The following is a 23,824-nucleotide window of genomic DNA, read 5'->3' on the forward strand; positions in this document are numbered from 1 at the left end:
GTTATTCTCACTCTTCCTTGGGCTTTGTCTTCACCTCAACTCCGATACCATGTTAATTTTAGGATAGCAATGGTATGTTCTATGCTTAGAGAATTTTTACTTCAATTTATCTATTATCCCAATATCAATATCCAGTTCAGAAATCACATCAACATGATAGTAAAATGCAGATAGAACATAAACAATAATAGTAGAAGACTAGCCAAGACAAGAGGACACAAGATATGGCACCAACCAGGGACAAACCCCAATGTGGGGAAACCCTTGATCAATTCTTCTTATAATTCTTCAAAAGTTCAGCAAAGAGAGAGTATAATGTATAACATTCACTTGTCTAATTATAGTGAAAATTTGATCAGTAAAACAGCAAAAACAGAAAGCCCTAACTAGAAAGTCAACACTAGTCAACAAGGCATATTTCTTCCTTAATTTAGCTCGGTCAAACCCAGTCAACTTCAGCCTCCAACAGAAAGTATAATCAGCCCAAAAACAGTCCAAAAAATTCTAATCAAAACTGGTCAACAAAGGTCAACACTACAACCAGACCTAGCACAATCAACGCTGGTCACACAAGAGTCAAAGTTTCCTTGGATTTCATGCCCAGAACTGCGGCCTCCTCAAACAGAAATCCTCCACACAAAACTACACCAAAATAGGTCAATGCTTGTTCACCGCAAGTCAAAACAGCCTCTACAATTCTGGTCAGCTCTGGTCAATGACTAAAATAGAAAACCCTTTCTTTCATTTGCATGTATGGAGAGCAACCTCTGAATGTTGTACCCAATCAATGAAGGAGAGAGAATATGTGAGTGAGTGAAGTGTCCAAAATTAGGAGGAGGCATCATGTTGGGTCCCTATGATACTAGTGATTACCCCATTACTATTGTAGTTGTACCCCTTATTAATATTGTTGTGCCCCTATTGTCCCCATATTGTTATTACTGTGCCCCATAGAATCCCTCTATTGTTATTTTTGTGGCTTTATATTATTATTGTTAGGTCAGCTAAGTTATATTATGACTCCTTAGACTCCTATATATAGAAAGGAGGTTTTGTCATTTGAATCATCGAAGAATTGTTCATTTATGTAATGTAAAGGAGGTTGCCCCCTTGAAGAGGCTGAATTCTAAGGCGTTGATCTATCTTTTCTATCTTTTTCTTGAGTTGGTTTCATAACATTTGATATCAGAGCTTTGGATTCTAGGGTTTCGCCGCTCCAAACAGGTCATCGTGGAATTTTCGCTATAAATTTTTTTTTACGATGTTTCAGAAGCTAAAAAAAAACCCATTTGAGAAGATGCCACGCTGAATCTCAGGTCCAAATTTCAGAGCTTTTTGTGCTATATTTGCGGATATATGATCTAAGGAAGTTGGTCTTTTTGCAGACTCCTGAATTACATTGCAAACAGGTGACCTGGGGAAAATCGTCATAAATTTCTCTCTAAGCATTGGATTGAAATTTTGTAAGAAGGTATAGAAAGAGGACGAACTTTAGATTCTTTTATATATTTTTTTAGTGCCAAAGGTCGAAACGGTGACTCATGGCACATCATACAAGTTCGCTCTACTGAACTAGTCTATAATCAGGGCACTGTGGGAGATTTCGCATAACTCTTCCTTGGAGAATCCAATTTGGATCACACTGGTGGCATTGGAAAGAGGACACAGGGGGCTATTGTAAATCACAATTTCAGAACTGGATGATTCGAAACTACAAAGATACATCAGAGGCAATATCGAGCTCCTACCAAGTGAAAAAAGGTGTGTAGATTTTTTTAAATTTTTGCTTAAGCTTGGTTTGAAAATTTATTTTGAAGGAATTCAGAAGGCTTAGTAGAGCATTATTATCGGTAACTGATGCCCCGAGGAAAGAAAATGAAAACACCTAGTAAGCAACCTGAAAGCTCTAGCATGACTCATGAAGAAGAGGAAGAAATGCTACATGATATATCAAAATTACAAGACCAGGTGCAACAAATGTCACTCTCACAAAAGCTAATAGAAGCTAAGATAAAGGGCGTGGAAGCTAAGATGGACGATTTGAAAATAGATTTGAAGACAGATTTGAAGAGAGACATGGCATATTTGAAGACAGATTTGACAAATTTTCTACAAGAAATACTTACTAATGGTGAAAAGGTAGTAAAGGAAACTCATGATGCGAACAAAATAAATGTTAATCATGATTTCATAGACTCTAATGTGGGATTGAAGACCCACCATATTCCAAAAATCGATATGAGGAAGTTTGATGGCAAGGATCCCGCAACATGGATATTACAGATGGAGCAATTTTTCGATCTCAATAATGTGCAAAACACACAAAAGGTACATATTGCAACTTTATATTTAGAACCAAATTAGTTTGTATGGTATCAATGGCTTTGCTCTCGTAAACAAATTATCACTTGGGCAATTTTAACAGAAGAATTGACAGCACATTATGAGGATACAAAAAGCAACACTTTTTTTAGCCAATTGATAAGTCTCAAACAAAAGGGTTCAATAATGGAGCACATTGAGGAGTTCCAAAAATTGAACATAAGGGTAAAAAATATTCCAGAGGAGCATAGGATTGATGTGTTCATAGGGACTTTAAAGGATAATATTCAACATGATGTTCGCCTTTGGGAACCTAATTCATTAGAGAAGGCATTTAGGTTAGCAAGAAAAATGGAAAGCAAAATTATGGCAACTAGGAAGCATACCACTCACAACTATAAAGATGGAAGTGTTGTTGCCCCTAGTCTTCCACAACCTATAAGGTTGACACCACAGAAATTGGAAGAAAAAATATCAAAGGGGCTTTGTTATAGTTGTGATAGAAAATACACTAAAGGTCATAAGTGTGCTGAGAATAAATTATTCTACATAGATTGTGAAGAGGAAGAAGAAAAGGAACAAGAAAGGTCAAAAGAAGAGGATATACTCCAGGAACAAAGCCTAGATAAAGAAGAAATGAATCCGACCATATCTTGTAATGCATTGGCGAGAATTACCACCCTTCAAACCATCAAGATAGAAGGACAAATCAAGAAGAAAAAGGTAATAGTGTTGATTGATTCAGGAAGTATCCACAATTTTATTCATTGTAAGGTAGCAAAAGAATTGAATTGCTTCTTATATCTAGCACCAGAGTGTCAAGTGATGGTTGCAAATGGAGGAACAATAAATTTCTCTAGAAAGTGCCATAATATCAAGCTATCCATGGGAGAATATGTATCGACTAGCCCAATGCTTTCCATTCCAATGGGAGGTGCTGATGTTGTACTAGGAGTCCAATGGCTACAATCCTTGGGTACAATAGCTTTTAATTTTCAAGAACTTTTCATGAAATTTTTTGTGGAAGGAAAGGAAGTTGAATTAAGGGGTATTGCAAGGAAACTGGGAAAGATAATCAGCTCTAACGGTATGACAAAGCTTCTAAAAAAGGAACAAAGAGGTGTAATTGCACAATTATGTTCGCTAGATGTTTCCACATTGGAATCATCTATTTCTCCAAATCTCCAAAAAGTCTTGGACAATCATTCTAAGGTATTTGAGACTCCCATAGGTCTCCCACCTATTTATGATCATGATCATGCTATTCATCTGATTCCAGGAAGTGTTCCTCCAAACATTAGGCCGTGCAGATATCCCTATGCCAAAAAGAGTGAAATTGAACGTATGGTTGCAGAAATGCTAGAGGCTAGTATAATTCAACCGAGTCAAAGTTCTTTCTCTGCTCCAGTAGTATTGGTGCACAAGAAGGATGGATCATGGCGCATGTGTCCAGATTATAGGGAGCTCAACAAGCTCATGATTAAAGATAAGTTTCCCATTTCTGTCATTGATGAATTACTAGATGAATTGCATGGATCAATTTACTTCACCAAGTTGGATCTTCATTTAGGATATCATCAAATTAGAATGAAGACTAAAGACATTCCAAAAACAGCATTTAGAACTCATGAGGGTCATTATGAATTTTTGGTCATGCTTTTTGGCCTTACCAATGCACATTCAACATTTCAAGGTTTGATGAATTCAATTTTCAAACCATTCGTTAGAAAATTTGTGTTAGTATTTTTTGATGGTATACTAATCTACAGCAAGTCTTGGAAGGATCATGTTGAACATGTTGACAGGGTGCTACAACTATTGGAGGAGAAACAATTATATGCAAAAAGATCCAAATGTTTCTTTGGAGTACAAGAGGTGGAATATCTGGGTCATATTTTATCTCATGAAGGAGTTAAGGTAGACCCTAGCAAAATTAAAGCCATTAAGGAATGGAAAATCCCCACATCCATAAAGCATCTGCAAGGATTTCTCGGGTTGACAGGGTATTATCGCAAGTTTGTTAAGAATTATGGGAGAATAGCAGCACCTCTAACAACATTATTGAAGAAAGATGCATTTTTATGAACTTCAGAAGCAACAAAGGCCTTCGAACATCTTAAAGAGGCAATGTGCCAAGCACCGGTCTTAGCTACACCGGACTTCACAAAACCTTTATTGTGGAATGTGATGCTTCAGGAAATGGAATTGGTGTTGTTTAAATGCAAAATGAAAGACCCATTGCTTTTGAAAGTCGTCCAATCAAGGGAAAGTTTTTATACAAAACTATTTATGAGAAGGAAATGTTGGCAATACTCCATGCACTTAAGAAATGGTGACCCTACCTAATGGGAAGACACTTCAAGGTAAAAACGGATCATGATAGCCTTAAATACTTTTTAGAACAAAGATTATCCTCTGAAGAGCAACAAAAGTGGGTCACAAAGATGTTGGGTTATGACTTTGAAATCATCTACAAAAAAGGGAAGAAAAATGTGGTGGCAGATGCACTCTCAAGAAAGGATGAGGATGTGGAAGCATTGTTGTGTGCCATTTCTATTATCCAACCAGATTAGATAAACAAAGCAAGGGAGGAATGGAAGAATGACAAAGAAGTGTGGGCACTTATTCGAAAGTTACAACAAGATTCCAATACGCCTGATACATTTAGCTGGCAAAATGATTCGTTATGGTACAAAGATCGCTTATACCTCTGTAAGAATTCCCAGCTAAAACAAAATATTCTTATGGAATTGCACACTTCTCCCTTAGGAGGGCACTCAGGATTTTTAAAAACTTACCACGGGGTTAAGAAGGAATTTTTTTGGGATGGCCTTAAATCTGTCAGGCCAGGAAGTAACTCCATAAGGCAAAAATGATTCGATTGTTCTATTTCATCAGGTAGGTCTTCATTATATACATGAGGGAGAGACTGTTCAGTTCGTCTCCCGGTGACTTTTCATATTTCCTATTTATCTATTTACATAAATTCACCCAATCACAAGGATTAGGTGTCAACATTTCCCCCCCTTAATCTGAAGGGATGTTGGTGAGTCCAAGCATCATTCTGAATCGTTCAAGCTTTTCTCTTCCAAGCGCTTTGGTGAACATGTCTGCAATTTGTTCATTTGTGGAACAATGACGGAGATGGATTGTTTTGGCCTGAACATGATGTCGAATCAGATGATATTTAGTATTGATGTGCTTCGTTCGATCATGGAACTTTGGGTTCTTGGCCAAATTTATTGCAGAGGTATTGTTAATCATGAGTGGATTTGATTGTACTTATTTTACCTGCAAATCTTCAAGAATTTTCCTGAGCCACACAATTTCTTTTGTTGCTTCAACTGCTGCCATGTATTCTGCTTCTGTTGTGGAAGCTACTGGAACTGATTGTTTGCATGATCTCTAGGAGACAGCTCCTGATCCAAGACTCATAGCATATCCTGAAGTTGATACCCCAGTTTCTTTGTCTCCATCGAAGTCTGAATCAGAGTATCCAATCAAACTGAATTCATCCACCTGTGTATACTTGATTCCAAAGTCTTGAGTTCCTTTCAAGTACCTTAGAACTCTTTTTGCAGCAGACCAATGTCCCTCATCAAGGCTTTTGCATAAACCTGGAGAGGATTCCAACAGCAAACGAAATGTCTGGTCTGGTAGTAGTTAGGTAGTTGAGACTTCCTACAAGTTGTCTATACTGTGTTGCATCCTCAAATTCTTTTGCTTCAATAGATGTGAGCTTTAAGTTTTTTTCCATTGGAGTAGTAAGAGGATTGCAGTCTGTCATGCCAAACCTATTCAATAGATCTCCAATGTATTTATTTTGAGAAAGAAATATGGACTTTGGATGTTGGGTTACTTCAATGCCAAGATAGTAATGAACACAGCCCAAATCAGTCATTTCAAAACTTTTCCCCAATTCCTTCTTTATGGATGCAATGTAGCTTTAATTGTTCCATGTCATCAAAATATCATCTACATATACCACAAGATATACAACTGTTTTGCCAACTTTCTTGACAAATAAAGTTGCATCATCAAGATCAAAATGTTTGAAATTGAGTTTCAGAAGATGCTCAGTTAGTTTTTCATACCAGGCTCGCGGTGCTGGAGAAATGTTTGGTTTGCCAACAAAATAAAGTTGAAACAATTAAGACACTGGGTCTATTACAACCTTTATCCATTCCAAGCCAACGTTGGGAGGAGGTTTCAATGGATTTTATCACAGGTTTACCCAAGTCTGAGGGAAAGAGTGTCATCATGGTGGTAGTTGACAGACTTACCAAGTATGCACACTTTTGTGCATTATCACATCCATTTAAAGCCAGTACAGTTTCTACTGCATTTATGGAAACAATTCAAAAGCTACATGGAAACCCAAAGATTATTTTAAGTGACAGAGATCCCATTTTCACTGGAAATTTTTGGACAAAATTATTTTCTTGTCTTGGTACTCAATTAGCTCATAGCTCATCTTATCATCCTTAATCTGATGGGCAAAATGAGATAGTAAACAAATGTTTGGAAGGATATCTTCGTTGCTTTGTATCTGATAAACAGACACAATGGGTCAAATGGTTGCCTCTGGCTGAATGGTGGTATAACACTTCCTTCCATACAGCAACAAAAATGACCCCATTTATGGCACTTCATGGATATCAGCCACCATCCATCACATCATATTTAAGAGAAAATTCTAAGGTTCAAGCAGTGGAACATCACATCGAACATCAACAACAAGTCCTCCAGCTCTTAAAGGATAACCTCGTGTTGGCACATAATAGAATGAAACAACAGGCAGATCAACATCGCAGCGAAAGAAGTTTTGATGTAGGTGATTGGGTATTCCTACAGCTACAACCATATAAGCAAATGTCCCTCAAGAAAGCTAAGAAGGATAATAAATTATCATCAAAGTATTATGGTCTGTACAAGGTGTTGCAAAATATTGGTACTATGGCATACAAATTGGAGCTTCCTGCAGCTTCTCGATTGCACCCAGTTTTCCATGTTTCATGTTTAAAGAAGGTTATAGGTGACAAGCTCCCAGTCCAAACAATATTTCCAGAACTTGACAAGGAAGGAAAAATTATATTGGAACCGGAAGCAATCACAGAAATAAGAACTCGACAGCTACGAAATCGATAAATTTTGGAGTATCTTATCAAGTGGAAGAACTTATCCGCTAAAGATTCCACATGGGAGGATGAGAATTTTATACAGAAGCATCCAAAACTACTCAAGCGTTGAGGACAACACTTTTTTGAAGGAGAGGGGCATGTTGGGTCCCTATAATACTAGTGATTACCCCATTACTATTGTTGTTGTACCCCTTATTAATATTGTTGTGCCCCTATTGTCCCCATATTGTTATTATTGTGCCCCATAGAATCCCTCTATTGTTATTTTTGTGGCTTTATATTATTATTGTTAGGTTGGATGGGTTATATTGTGACTCCTTAGACTCCTATATATAGAAAAGAGGTTTTTTCATTTGAATCATCGAAGAATTGTTCATTTATGTAATGTAAAGGAGGTTGCCCCCTCGAAGAGGCTGAATTCTAAGGCGTTGGTCTATATTTTCTATATTTTTCTTGAGCTGGTTTCATAACACATCATGTATTTATACGCAAATGTTGAGGATAAAGAGACATGACTATTGGGCTTTTGAGCCTACATGAGTTTGTTGGCCGACCTTGACAATTTGTCCATAATCAAAATAAATTCATAATTCCATTTATACATGTCATAATGGGATGATATTTAGATCAATCCTACACTTATCGGAGAGAGGAATCCAAGAAAAATATGAGCTACCTCATATGAGCTATCCAATGTGAAGTTTGGCCCTAGTTTCCAAAATTAACAATTTCCTTACCTTCTTCTAGATTACAAAACTAACTCAAATCGATTTCCTTCTGCAAAACTTGCATTGAGAAAATTTTCCACAAAAGCCCAAATCCTATACACATCTTCAAAATTGGTTAAAAATCCAAGAGATGCAGTTACAACTCCCACTCAAATTGTCATATTTTTTCCTTCATAGTGGGAATTGGCCATGGGCTCATAGAAAGAAGTATTATTTGAATCCAAAGCTTCTTAGAGTTCTGCATAATTTTCCATCAAACAAAGATGACTAAGAAAACCCAAGCCAAGGGAGATCCTATTTCATTCTGCAAGTTTCTGTACCACTTCTGGATTGATTAGAGTTCCACTATGGTCATACAGATTGAAAGCTACTACTACACCTCCATTATACCTGATCTTCAGCCCATATATGCGCACAAGATTAAATTACACACCCTCCATTTAACTTTTTATCTGTAAACAATGGAAGGAATGATAATTTGAAACAAGGGTTATGACATTATTTTGATGGTTCAGATTTTAGAAAAGGGATCATGGAGGGTTGTTCTCATCCTCCTTGTAAGTATAGGCTTTGACAAAATTAATTGGGGAAATGCATGCCCAAAAGATACAGATGCAGGTACATGATGAATTGTGATCTAAAACCATTATATTTATTTGTACAATAGTAGCTAAATCATGTGCCCTTAATAGTGCATATTATAATGTACAACACTGACTCTTTTTCGTTTCTCATGCATTCTTCAAGTTTCTACAAAATTGTGTGTATCTAGGTGGAAAAATCTCAGACTTTTCTTGGAGGCGCCCTTTTTTTGTTTCTTTGTATGTATCAGAAACTTCACATGTCTTAGAGCTCACCAGATTAGAGATGGCCTTTTTACCACCAGTCAAACTTTGACAAGATCTTTAAAGATTAGATGGTAAAACCAGAGGTGGGGAGAGACCCTACCATAGATTGCCTACCATTGAACAAAGGAGTGTTGGAATATGTCAGCTGCTTTTAAGCATTGACCTCTTCCTTTTAATAAAAAATACATATATTTATTCTCCCTGCCACCATTAGAATTTACCTGATCCTTCTAAATACAGGTACAACATTAAATTCACAGCATGAAATTTATTGACATGGAATAAGGGTAAACCAGAAATGAGCAAATGGGTTGAATGAAAAACCATTTCCTAACATTTAGGTAGAGGGAGTCAAATGCAAGACCATAGAAATAAAAATATTAAGGGAGTTTAAATAACTTAAATTATGCAATATTTAAGGGAGTTTAAATAACTTTCTGACATCCACATGAATCTTTCAGCATTGAGAAGGCTCAATGCAATATTGATCGTAAGCTTGTAACTATTTCATTCTCTACTACTAGATTTGTCTCACATTCATGACAACTTATCATAAGCTTAGGATATGTAAAGAGTGATTGTTTTTTGAGTCATTTTGACCATTAGTCAATATTGTGGTAAGTTTCTAACCTTGTACATATATGATTTGCTCACACTTTATGCCTTTCTTCCCATTATAGAAGACAAAGACATTGAGTGGGTTATTAACTTATTTTTGATGTTTAAAAAATAGTGTACAACAATAAATCAACAAGGATTTGAAAAATAAGTTAGGAAAAGAATGGGAAAAGATGGAAAAATTATGCAAAAACTAAGAAATGTTGTTTGTTTCAATCCCAATTCTGATAACACTAGTTATTATCGAGGCTTACTTTTTGTTTTTTAGGGTAAAAATCCTTTGACATGTTAGAATTTCATGTATATGCTAAAAATTTCTCTTTGTGAGAGAAAAATAGATTTTCCCCTCTCAATAAGAATGGAGGATGAGGTCTTCACCATCACACCATGGATTCTTTTGTTTGATGTGTCTGATGAAACATTGTTTGGAGCAAGAAAGTTGTTTGGAAAACTAACTTGACTTGAGGCTAATTGGAGTTCTAGTTGTCATAGCCTTGAATAGTCATAGAGAAGTTGAAGGCCATGACCTTACTCTAGTACATTTTCTTATTATAGAGTCTAGAAGTCAATCTTAAGGAGAAGTGTTAATAGATATAGTTTTCTCCATTCACTTTGTTGCATTAAACAACAATTTTCTGATGTTGTGTTTGGTGTCCTGGTATCTAAGTCATGAATGATCCCAAGTTTTGGCATGAAACAACAAATTTATGATAATATTTGGTCAATAATATTTTATGCATTCACAAGATTATATATTCACAATTCACTTTATTGAACATTGATGCCAACTAGCATTACAAATAGGGAGGTAACTTGCTAACAATTACAAATAGGCAAGAATCTTTTGTATATTATTGTCAATTTAGATGATCATTTTTTTCCCTATGGTAGACACAATGTTAAATAGATAGTAAACATTTTGGGTTGGTATATGTAGATGCATCAATCTTCTAAGAGCGATCTTGATGGGAACCCTTCTATGCTTGTCTGGGGGACTAACATCAGTGTTCAAGATGTTAATCAAGCAGTTCAACGTTTTCTTAGGAATTATAGAGATGATCCTTCATATCTTGAGGGAAAATACATGCAGATTTTAAAGCAGGTCATAATTGTTTGTGCTTTTATTTTTAATCGTTCTCCACTTATTAACAGGTTCTACCTGCTATATATTCTTTGGGTGGATGTCTTATATTTTGTGTTGACTACATTTAGTTGACAACCCCTACAGACAATGGAAGTAGAAGGTGATTCTTTGAACATTGATGCAATGAACATCTTGGATTATGATGAAGACCTTTATGGGAAGATGGTTATATACCCCTTTGAAGTTCTTGCTATTTTTGATATAATTTTGATGGATGTTGGTGTTCACCTTAAACCTTTATGGGAGAAGCACATATAGGTAGGTGGATTGCAATCCTCTCAAGTTTCATGTGTCAAGTCTATATCTCATTTTCAGCTTATGGTTTCATTTGCATGGTGCTTTCAAATTGACTGCCCTATAAAATTGTATAAAATATTTATTTTATTTACATAACTGCTTTTGTATTCAGGCAAGAATATTCAATCTCAAAGATACAGTTAACATGTGAGATTTGAATCCCTTAGATAGGCTTTGGTGACCAGTGCATTTTTTATCTATGCTATCTAATCTCTTTAGACATTTTGTTCAATGCCCCTTTTTGATAGAAAATAAGCCTGGGTTGTGTTGGCCTTGAAGTCTAGATATTGAGAAAAGTATTTCAATGAAAGGGGTGATTATAAGTTGTAGCTTAATAATTTCATAAATAAAAGAGGCATTTTTCAGATGCCTTGTTTGTGGCTATGTTCCACCACCAGTCCCCGTTGATAAAGATATTCATCTACTTGAGTGATACTATAATTTTTTTCTATAGTTATATCTTTTCACTAAAGCTTGTGTTTCTTCATTATTTTATAGTTGCTTGCATAGAATAGAGTTTATACTATATGGAAAATAATTCAATTTTAGAGTGATGCGTCAATGTTCATGATTTATTCATGCCATTGGAAGCAGTTCTCAACCTCTCTTAGTGAATATTGTTCATTATCTATGAACATGGTTGTGTATCAAAAAAGGTTCAAAAATGTATTTGGAAACTCATGTTTTTACTCATAACCTAACTACTAGGTCGAATTGACGAACCTACTCGATGTGGAAGACCAGAATGTGTTGCTATGAACTTCATGACTTTGGCTCATAATAGATGTAGGTAATTGTCAATATAGTTGAGTTAAATAGTAATCTAGTTGTTGAATTTGCATTATTACAACGTTCTCCTTCTCATTTATTTTGGGGTCAGGTTTGCTGACAAACAGATCATAAGGCTACAAGAAAGGCTCGATGCCATTCCAAAGTGAGAAACCCCACATACAGTCATCTTGTTAATGCATGAAAATCTAGTGGATGCTTCCAAACCTAGTGATAGAGTTGAGGTAGAGAGTGATTTCTGGAAATTGTTTTTTGTAGAAAAAACACTGTTGTGAAAGAATTTTTGATCATGACTTGTGAATATTTTGTAGGTAACTGGAATCTTCAAGGTCGTGAGTGTTAGATTAGGACAAACTAGAGGACAGTGAAATCCCCTTTTAAGGTATAATCCTATCCCAAAGTTGTTTTGCATGTGCTTGGATATTTTTTCTTCTTACTATGCATTATAAACAAAAGTTATAAATGTTGTTTGTTTTCAGACTTAAATCGATTGCCTTCACTTAAAGAATGGAGACTAGACATGATTGTAAGATGAAGATCCAATGGAGTGTGATGCCACTAGTGACAGCTTTGCTTCTTTTCAAGAAGGTGATATTTCAGTTGCTCAGTATGAAGCCAAGGTATAAATTTAGTCTCATCTTCACCTTTTCACCGTACTAATACATTTACTGAATTCATTAACATGTATTTCTGATTTTTAGGTTGAGAAGTTGAAAGAGCTACCATGGCACCCTGATATCTACGAGAAAATAACCAATTTGTTTGCTCTTTATCTCTTTCATTTCTAGTAATTTCTTGTACCTGTACTGTGATCCAACCCTTGAAGTTACTATTGTTGTTGGAAACAACTTTTTGGGGGGATTCTAGTAAAGTTAGCGACAGGTGTCACTTTCCGTGGTGACATCAACATTTTTCTTGTTGAGGACCGAGGTACGAGTAAGTATCAACTACTTCAGTATGTACACAAGTTGACTCCTTGAGGTATTTATACAAGTGGTTGAGGAAGCTTTGCATTTGGTTTCACTATTTATGTGTCAAAGGATCCTGAAGCTGGTGAAACTATATGTTTAATGACTCTATTGTTGCATCATTGAATCTTTTAATATGCAACAATGGAACTGTCACATCCATTGAAATTCTGGAATATTGATTAGTTTTTGAATTTAATAGGTATTGGAAAGTGGAGCACTAGGATTGAGTGACAGAGGCATTTGTTACATATGTTGGGTGTGGAGCCTGATTATCTTCTATATTCAAAGGTATTGCCACATTGGACCCCAGTTCGAAATGGGGGCGGCAACTCCGCCCGTAAAATATTCGCTGCAGGGGGGGTCCAGGGGGGGGTGGCTGCGACCTTTGGGAGCCCCCCCCTGGCGGGGGGTTTCGGGGGCAGTGCCCCCGAAGCTAAAAATAGCTATAAAATTGCCTTGTAAAAGTATAGTAATTTCTAGTCAATCTGGGTCGTTCATTAGGCAGATGATCTAACGGTAGAACTTATGTTTAGTTTAGGGTTTTTTGCCCTAGAAGGCAACCCCTCTCTTTGTATGAGGGCATTGTATTTGAGGCTGTGTGATAGGTGTGTATTCTGTGAGTAGGAAATAGAGAGGTGAGACTGTGAGAGAAAACAGAGGATATTACAGCAGATCTGCTGTAGGTTTTGTTTCTTCATTTTGCTGGATAATAGAAAGGAAGGACTGGCTGTTCGGGGTGGACGTAGCCCAAACTGGGTGAACCACGTATATCTGTGTCTCTCTTGTTTTATGCGCTTTCTGTGTTTATATTTCTGCAATATTTTATGTGTTCCATTACTCCATAATATATAATTTTCTAACAACATAAATGATTTTGACAAGATTTCATATAATTCTCGAAGCATGCTACATGAGGTGGGATTAACCTCTTCAAATTAGTTGACTAAATATTATGCATTCGGTGGTTTTCTCTTAATCAAAATTACCCACATTCTATTGTATTTCTTACACTTTTTTTTCATTTCTTAATGTGGTATGCTATTTGAGGCAGGTGATAGAACAACAAACCATGTCAGTTGCCAAGTTTGGGATCATAGAAACCCTTAATGTCGAAACATCTATGTTATCATGTGTTAACCCTAGTGGTTCACACTACAATCAAAGACTTTTAGTCAGTGGCAATGTCCAACGTCCTCCAACATTTCTCTCCAGGTAAAGTTTAGTCATTGTTGTGGGCATGGTATGAGTCCTTACGAGGTTTTCTTACTTTTCAAATCCACAAAATTAATGGTTTACACCTATAGGTTTGATTTGATTTACTTGGTTCTTGATAAAGTTGATGAGAAAATTGATCAACACTTTGCAAGGCATCTTGTTGCATTGCATTATGAAGAGCTTGAGGTATGGAATTATGTCTACTACTTGGGATGGCTTCATATGATACTTGGAGGGCATTATTCCAGTTTACATGACTGAAATTACATCATTTCTCGTTACAGGACCTAAGAGTGGACACATTGGATGTATCAACCCTAACTTCATTATATATCAATCATACAATACAACACAGACATCCCAAGATATTTGATGAGGCTACAGAGGATCTTACCCATGGTTATGTTGAAATGCGCTAGAGGATCTTACCTATCAGCTTTATTCTTCTGCAACACCATGGGCTTGTGAAGGGTGTCTCTGTTCTTAGTTACTTCAAGGTTTGTTAGTCAACATATGTTCACTCGACTACAATTGTCCTTGGGAAAATAACTTTATTAGACTCCAAACCAATTAAATTGCACAACTACGCTAATATAATTTTGGAATTTTTAATTTCTACTACGTGTCTCTGTTTAAATTCCTTTTATTGGTGGAATTCTCATTTTTTTGTCTGATACGAATCTGATTCTTGATAATGAAGCTCTTTGCACAGGCCCAATATTTTTCAAATAGCTAATGGCTGCCACCAAACAGCTAACAGTTCCTTGTGGCTGGAAATACCATTGGTGGGAAGGGATTTTTATGATCCATCTTGTGCCCAATCATTCTGGGATCCATAGAAAAATGTTCACCACAACCATAATGATTTTTTTACAAAGAGAATTCTAGTCGGATTGACAGGATATTGCATTTCAATGTCATTATTTATTATCTGCTTCAAGCAATAAGTTGTGATAGACTAAAATGAAAGAGATTAATTTCAAAAGGAAATCATTTTTCTGTATTGTAGCTGAAAGAAGAGTAAAGTTGCAAGAAATGAAGAAAATCCTTTATACAAGCTAACATGAATTTCTCTAGTATGGATATGAGTCTTGAACCTAGATATGGACAGAAGCCTGCTACAAGGTATAGTGATTACAATTTCATTTGTTTCTCCATAAAGCATTAGAATTGGAAGGTCGCTCTCTCCTTTGTTAAGGATTGGAGTTGGAAAACCTTCCTCTCCACTCTCTTGGTTAAGAGGTGGAAGGGTTGTCTCTCCACCAAGAGTTGTAATTGGAAGGGATCATTCTCTATTAAGTGTTGTTGGCAAGAGTGCTCCTCTAGCATCATCAAGGATTGGAGTTTGAAGGACTCCTTCTCCATCAAGGATTGTTGGAATGCTGAATGATAGGAATGCAGAGAAGGATAATGGGTGGGAAAGGCCTTGGGTTGGAAAGGTGATGGAGATCGCCTCAGGAAACTTGACATTGCTAATATGAGTGTGGAATATGGTTCAAGGAATGGCTATGATTGGAGGCATCAACCAATGCATGGTGCTCTAATTGATGTCTATGGAAATTATAGGGGCTAGAGATCTCTATGTCGACTACTTTCACTTGTACAACCAACTCATGAAATTGATATAATACACAATAGAAGGGTGTCTAGAAACTGGTAAAATCCTGAGGAAGAAGCAAACTTGTGGGAGGATTTTAGCCCAAGATTGGAAAATCATGGAAGAGGAAGTGATAACTCAAGGAAAGATGATTATTTTCTTGGTGATCTAAAGAAGTGGTTAGGCTTAGAGAGAGAGAGAGAGAGAAAAGAATGGGTCTGGAACCTACTCTTCCTGACAATGATTGGCATATGCATGGACCCTTGTCTCATGTGGATAGACCTATGATGAGTGAGAAGGAGAGACGACCTCCTAGAAGGGTAGGCTTCCTTTCTCCCTACTCTCTTTTTTGATCTAATTATTTCGATGACAAATTATTACCCATTTCCTTTTTTCATTCTTGTTGTTTTAGTGATTTCCTTAGCATGTAAAGATAAAGGATGTCTGACAATGATATTTTTATTAATGTAGGAGTATGAAGACCACCATCCATCTTCTCTTTTGCAATCAGATATTTTGTCTCGAAATATCAGAGATACTTCCACATATATATCATCTTTTTTGCAAAGTATTCAAGGTGCATTAGAAATTCGACCTATAATGGGTCAGCCTCCTCACCAGACACATAAAAATAATAGCCCAACTTCACAACCAAGGTTGAGAACACTTCAAGTTTTCGTTCGTGGTGACAACAATTCAAGTTCTAGCTTGGCATCTTCATTCAATTTAACCTATTATGTTGGTTATCCTATGGCTTCAGTGAATGACTCTAGGTCAACATGTACAGAAATTCCATTAGGAATGGTAGAAAAATCTTGGGAAAATGGTGAATATTCCCTTGGATCTGATACCCTCATCTTTGAATTCTTGTTTCTTGTGACACCATCATCAAGCAACATTCAATAGTTTCAAACACTAAACCATCAACATTAGACTAATTTCATGATGCCTAGTCAATCAAAATTTCAACTTCCATCTCTTTATTCCCAAGGTCATTCTTCACAATCCTTTCAACAATATCCATGGTGAGATTTTAGTGTTCTCATCTTACTTTTTGTTTTAAACAGGGAAAATCATAGTGGATCGAGACTACATGCCATATATGCTAAGGGCTTGCACCTAGTCCCATATCTAACAAGACTTGCATACACAGGCATGATGACTTTCTTGGATGGGCAAGATGGCCCATGGGAGGAAAAGGGATGTAAGATTTCGTACCTCAGTTAGGGTATGAAACACACCCTCTTTATCATCATACCAAGACCCTGTTGACCACTATAGTTACTTTTGATTGAGTTTTAACTTGCATTAGGATATATTTATGGGTGGATATTTGAAGCCATGGTGAGAATGTGGGTGCCTGATAAGCATGAAATTACAAATGAACATTGACTTTATCTGCTTAAACACAAGTATTTATGCCTTCCATACTAGCCAAATGCTTGAGAAATTCATTATGGCTACATGGATAACTTTTGTAGATCAATGACATCAACAATAACATTGTAGAATCTTATTGGATGTCGTTCAATATATTACTATTACATGCCACACATAATCTTATTTGATGTCATTCAATATCTTACTATTACTAGGCACACCTTTAGAAAATATTTTAGCATATTGCATTTTCCATTCTTGTGCAACACCATGGGCTTGTGAAGGGTGTCTTTGTTCTTAGTTACTTCAAGGTTTGCTAGTCAGCGTATGTTCACTCGACTACAATTGTCCTTGGGAAAATAACTTTATTAGACTCCAAACCAATTAAATTTCACAACTATGCTAATATAATTTTTGAATCTTTTTAATTTATACTACGTGTCTCTATTTAAATTCCCTTTATTGGTGGAATTCTCATTTTGTTGTTTGATACGAGTCTGATTTTCGATAATGAAGGTTTGTTAGGTCCCTATAATACTAGTGTACTCCCTTATTATTATTGTCATTGAAGACCCTTATTATTATTTTTGTGCCCATGTTGTCTCCATATTGTTATTATTCTGCCCCATAGAAGCCCACTATTGTTATTGTTGTGCCCTTACATTATTGTTTTTATGTCGACTTTGACTATATTGTGACCCCTTTGACTCCTATATATAGAAAGGAGGTATTGTCATTTGTATAATCCAAGAATTGTTCATTTGTGTAATGTAAAGGAGATTTACCCCTCAAAGAGGCTGATTTGAAGTCATTACTCTATCTTTTCTTCTATTTTGTGAGCTGGTTTCATAACAATTGGTATCAAAGCTTTGGATTCTAGGGTTTCATCGCTTCAAACACATCATCGTAGAATTTTCTCTATAACTTTTGTTCTACGACGTTTCAGAAGCTAAAACTAAAACCCATTTGAGTTGAAATCTTATTGAACATCGGATCTAAATTTCAGATATTTTCTCTCTATATGTTTGGAGATATGATACAAGGAAGTTAGGGCTTTTACAGACTGCCAAATTATATCTAAAACATGTGACCTAGGGAAAATCATCATAACTTTCTCTCTCATAATCAGATTCAAATTTCGTAAAAAGGTATAGAAAGAGGACTGACTGTAGTATTCTTTGTATTGGTTGTAGGTCTAAAGGTCGAAAAAATGACACTTGGAACTTCGTACAAATTCTCTCTACTGAACCAGTCTATAATCCAGTCATCGTGGGAGATTTGGAATAACTCTTTCTTGGAGAATCCAATCATGATCAAACATGCAAGGTTGGAACAAGGACTCAGGGGGATAACACAGGACGAAATTTCAGACCTTGGAGATCCAAAATTATATAGATACAACAGATTCAATATCGTGCTTGTACAAAGCCAAAAAAGGTGTGTAGTCTTTTTAAAATTTTGCATAAGTTTGGTTTGAAAAATTAGTTTGAAGGAATTCAAAGGACATAGCGAAGCATAATTATAATTAATTGATGCCCCTAAGAAATAAAATGGAAACACCTAGTAAGTAGCCTGAAAGTTCTAGCATGACTCATGAAGAAGAGGAAGAAATACAACATGATATATCAAAATTACGAGACCAAGTGCAACAAATTTCACTCTCACAAAATGTAATAGAAGCTAAGAGGGATGGTTTAAAGAAAAGTGTGGAAGCTAAGATGGATGGTTTAAAGAATGACATGGAAGCTAATATGGATGGTTTAGAAGCAAACATTGAAGATTTGAAGAAAGACATTGAAGGTTTGAAAGGAGGTTTGGCAAAGTTGCTACAAGAAATGCTTCCTAATGCGAAAAGGTAGTAGAGGAAACTCATGATGAGAACAAAAGAAATATTAGTCATGATTTCATAGACTCTAAAGTTGGATTGAAGACCCACCATGTTCCAAAGATCAATATGAGGCATTTTGATGGCAAGGATCCCGTAACATGGATACTACAGATGGAGCAATATTTCGATCTCCATCATGTGTGAAACACACAAAAGGCATGCATTGTGACTTTATATTTGGAACCCAATCCGTTTGTATGGTATTGATGGATTTTCTCTCATAAAAAAATTATCACTTAGGTAATTTTTATGGAAGAAATGATAGCACATTATGAGGATACAAAAAGAAACACCTTTTTTAGCCAATTGATAAATCTTAAACAAAAAGGTTCAATGGTGGAGCACATTGAAGACTTCCAAAAATTGAATATAAGGGTAAAAGGTATTCCAGAGGAGCATATGATTGATGTGTTCATAGGGACATTAAAGGATAACATCCAACATGATGTTCGCCTTTGGGAACTTGATTCATTGGAGAAGAAATTCAGGTTGGCAAGAAAAATTGAAAGAAAGGAATCCTACCAATCATAACTATAAACATGGAAGTGTTGTTGCTCCTATCCTTCCACAACCTACAAGGTTGACACCACAATAATTGGAAGAAAAAAGAGCAAAAGGGCTTGTTCTAGTTTTGATATCAAATACACTAAAGTTCATAAGTGTGTTGAGAAGAAATTATTTTACATAGATTGTGAAGAGGAAGAAGAAAAGGAACAAGAAAAATAAAAAGAAGAGGATAAACACCAAGAACAAAGCACTAGAGAAAGAATAAATGAATTTGACCATATCTTGTAATGCATTGGCCAGAATAACCACTCCTCAAACTATCAAGATAGAAGGACATATCAAGAAGAAAAAGGTAATAGTGTTGATTAATCCAGGCAATACCCATAATTTTATTCATTGTAAGATAGCGAAGGAATTGAATTGCTTCCTATATCCAGCACCAGAGTCAAGTGATGGTTTCAAATGGAAGAACCATAAATTTCTCTAGAAAGTGCCATAATATCAAGCTATCCATGGGAGAATATGTGTTGAATAGTCCAATGCTTTCCATTCCAATGGGTGGTGCTGATGTTGTACTAGGAGTCCAATGGATACAATATTTGGGTACGATAGCTTTTAATTTTCAATATTTTTTCTTGAATTTTTTTTCAAAATGAAAGGAAGTTGAATTAAGGGGTATCACAGGGAAACTGGGAAAGATAATCAACTCTAATGGCATGAAAAATCTTCTAAAGAAATAACAATGTGGCGTAATTGCACAATTATGTTCGCTAGAGGTTCCCACGTCGAAATCATCTATTTCTCTAGATCTCCAAAAAGTCTTGGACAGTCATTCCAAGGTATTTGAGACTCCCAAAGGCCTCCCACCTATTCATTATCATGATCATGCTATTCATTTAATTCCTCCAAACATCAGGCTTTACAGATATCCCTATGCCCAATAAAGTGAAATTGAACACATGGTTGCAAAAATGCTAGAGGCTGGTATAATTCAACCTAGTCAAAGTTCTTTCTCTACTCCAGTAGTATTGGTGCACAAGAAGGATGGATCATGGTGCATGTGTCCAGATTATAGGGAGCTCAACAAGCTCACTATTAAAGATAAATTTCCCATTCATGTCATTGATGAATTATTGGATGAATTACATGGAGCAATTTACTTCACCAAGTTGGACCTTCATTTAGGATATCATCAAATCAGAATGAAGACTGAAGACATTCTGAAAACATAATTTAGAACTCACAAGGGTCATTATGAATTTTTGGTCATGCCTTTTGGCCTTACCAATGCACCTTCTACATTTCAAGGTTTGATGAATTCCATTTTCAAACCTTTCCTTAGAAAATTTGTGTTAGTATTTTTTGATGATATACTAATCTACAGTAAGACTTGAAGGGATCATCTTCAACATGTTGATAGAGTGCTAAAACTATTGGAGGAGAAACAATTATATGCAAAAACCTTCAAATGTTTCTTTGGAGTACAAGAGGTGGAATATTTGGGTCATATTGTATCTCATGAAGGTGTTAAGGTAGACCCTAGCAAAATTAAAGCCATTAAGGAATGGAAAATCCCCACATCCATAAAGTATCTGCGAGGATTTCACGGGTTGACAGGGTATTATCGCAAGTTTGTAAGAATTATGGGAGAATAGCAGCACCTCTAACAACATTACTAAAGAAATATGCATTTTCTTGGACTCCAAAAGCAACGAAATCCTTTGAACATCTTAAAGAGGCAATGTGCCAAGCACCGGTCTTAGCTACGCCAGACTTCACAAAAACCTTTATTGTGGAATATGATGCCTTAGGAAATGGAATTGGTGTTGTTTTAATGCAAGAAGAAAGACTCATTGCTTTCGAAAGTCATCCAATCAAAGGAAAGTATTTACACAAAGCTATTTACGAGAAGGAAATTTTGGCAATACTACATGCACTTAAGAAATGATGACCTTACCTAATGGGAAGACACTTCAAGGTAAAAACAGATCATGATAGTCTTAAATACTTTTTAGAATAAAGATTATATTTAGAAGAGCAAAAAAAATGGGTCACAAAGATGTTGGGTTATGACTTTGAAATCACCTACAAGAAAGGGAAGAAAAATGTTGTTGCAGATGCACTCTCAAGAAAGGATGAGGATGTGGAAGCATTTCTTAGCGACATTTCTATTATCCAACTAGATTGGATAAACAAAGCAAGGGATGAATGGAAGAATGACGAAGAAGTGTGGGCACTCATTCAAAAGTTACAATAAGACCCGAGTACATCAAATACATTTAGCTAGAAAAATGATTTGTTATGATACAAAGATCTCTTATACCTCTATAAGAATTCCCAACTCAAACAAAAGATTCTTATGGAATTGCACACCTCTCCCTTAGGAGGGCACTCAGGATTTTTAAAAACTTACCATAGGGTTAAGAAGGAATGTTTTTTGGGATGGCCTTAAATCTGATATTGAAAATTTTGTGGTGGAATGTTTGGTTTTCCAACAAAATAAAGTTGAAACAATTTAGACCCCAGGTCTATTACAACCTTTATCGATTCCAAGTCAATGTTGGGAGGAGGTTTCAATGGATTTTATCATAGGTTTACCCAAGTCCGAAGGAAAGAGTGTCATCATGATGGTAGTTGATAGATTTACTAAGTATGCACACTTTTGTGCATTATCTTATCCCTTTAAAGCCAGTACAGTTGCTACTGCATTAATGGAAACAATTCAAAAGCTACATGGAAACCAAAAGATTATTGTAAGTGACAAAGATCCCATTTTCACTAGAAATTTTTGGATAGAATTATTTTCTTGTCTGGGTACTTAGTTAGCTCATAGCTCATCTTATCATCCTCAATCTGATGGGAAAATTGAGATAGTGAACAAATGTTTGGAAGGATATCTTCATTTCTTTGTATCCGATAAACAGAAATAATGGGTCAAATGGTTGCCTCTGGATGAATGGTGGTATAACACTTCCTTCCATACTGCAACAAAAATGACCCCATTTATGGCATTTTATGGATATCATCCATCGTCCATCACATCATATTTAATAGAAAATTATAAGGTTCAAGCAATGGAAGATCACATCGAGCATCAACAACAAGTTCTCCAACTCTTAAAGGATAACCTCACTTTGGCACAAAATAGAATGAAACAATAGGCAAATCAACATCGCAGCAAAAGAAGTTTTGATGTAGGTGACTGGGTATTTTTATGGCTACAACCATACAAACAAATTTCCCTCAAGAAAGCTAAGAAGGATAATAAATTATCACCAAAGTATTATGGTTCGTACAAGGTGTTGAAAAACATTGGTACAATGGCATATAAATTGGAGCTTCCTACAGCTTTCCGAGTGCACCTAGTTCTCCATGTTTCATGCTTAAAGAAGGTTATAGGTGACAAGCTCCTAGTTCAAGAAATATTTCTAGAACTTGAAAAGGAAGGAAAATTCATATTGGAACCTGAAGCAATCACAGAAACAAGAACTTGACAACTACAAAATCAATCAATTTCAGAGTATCTCATCAAGTGGAAGAACTTACCTGCTAAAGATTCCACATGGGAGGATGAGAATTTTATACAGAAGTATCAAGAACTACTCAAGTGTTGAGGACAACACTTTTCTAAAGGAGAAGGGCATGTTAGGTCCCTATAATAATAGTGTATTCCCTTATTATTATTGTCATTGTAGCCCCTTATTGTTATTTTTGTACCCATGTTGTCCCCATATTTTTATTATTGTGCCCCATAGAATCCCACTATTGTTATTGTTGTGCCATTACATTATTATTTTTATGTCGGTTTTGACTATATTGTGACCCCTTAGACTCCTATATATAGAAAGTACGTCTTGTCATTTGTATCATCCAAGAATTGTTCATTTGTATAATGTAAAGGAGGTTTCTCCCTCGAAGAGGCTGATTTGAAGTCATTACTCTATCTTTCCTTCTATTTTGTGAGCTAGTTGCATAACAAGCCCTTTACACAAGCCCAATATTTTTCAATTAGCTAAAGGCTTCCACCAAACAGCTAAAAGTGCCTTGTCGCTTGAAATATCATCGTTTGGAAGGGATGTTTATGATCCATCTTGTGCCTAATCATTCTGGGATCCATAGAACAAATGTTCACCACAACCATAGAGATCTTTTTATGAAGACAATTCCAATGGGCTTGACAAGATAATGCATTTCAATGCCATTATTTATAATCTTCTTCAAGTTGTAAGATTTGATATACTAAAATGAAAGATATTAATTTCTCAAGGCAGTCATTTCTCTATATTATAGGTGAAAGAAGAGTGAAGTTGCAAGAAATGAAGAAAATCCTTTATACAGGCTAACATGAATTTCTCTAGTATGGATATATGTCTTGAACC

At 35.9% G+C, this 23,824-nt stretch overlaps 1 pseudogene; it reads left to right on the top strand.

Annotated features, from left to right (window-relative positions):
- LOC149259232 (DNA replication licensing factor MCM4-like) overlaps positions 1–14,492 on the top strand; it is a 102,582-nt pseudogene extending 88,090 nt beyond the window's left edge.
- The last annotated feature ends 9,332 nt before the right edge of the window (positions 14,493–23,824 follow it).

Source organism: Pinus tabuliformis, chromosome 6 (genome assembly GCF_031772625.1).
Source record: "Pinus tabuliformis cultivar Carrire ecotype Pingquan chromosome 6, CPIR1, whole genome shotgun sequence".
Classification (NCBI taxonomy): domain Eukaryota; kingdom Viridiplantae; phylum Streptophyta; class Pinopsida; order Pinales; family Pinaceae; genus Pinus; species Pinus tabuliformis.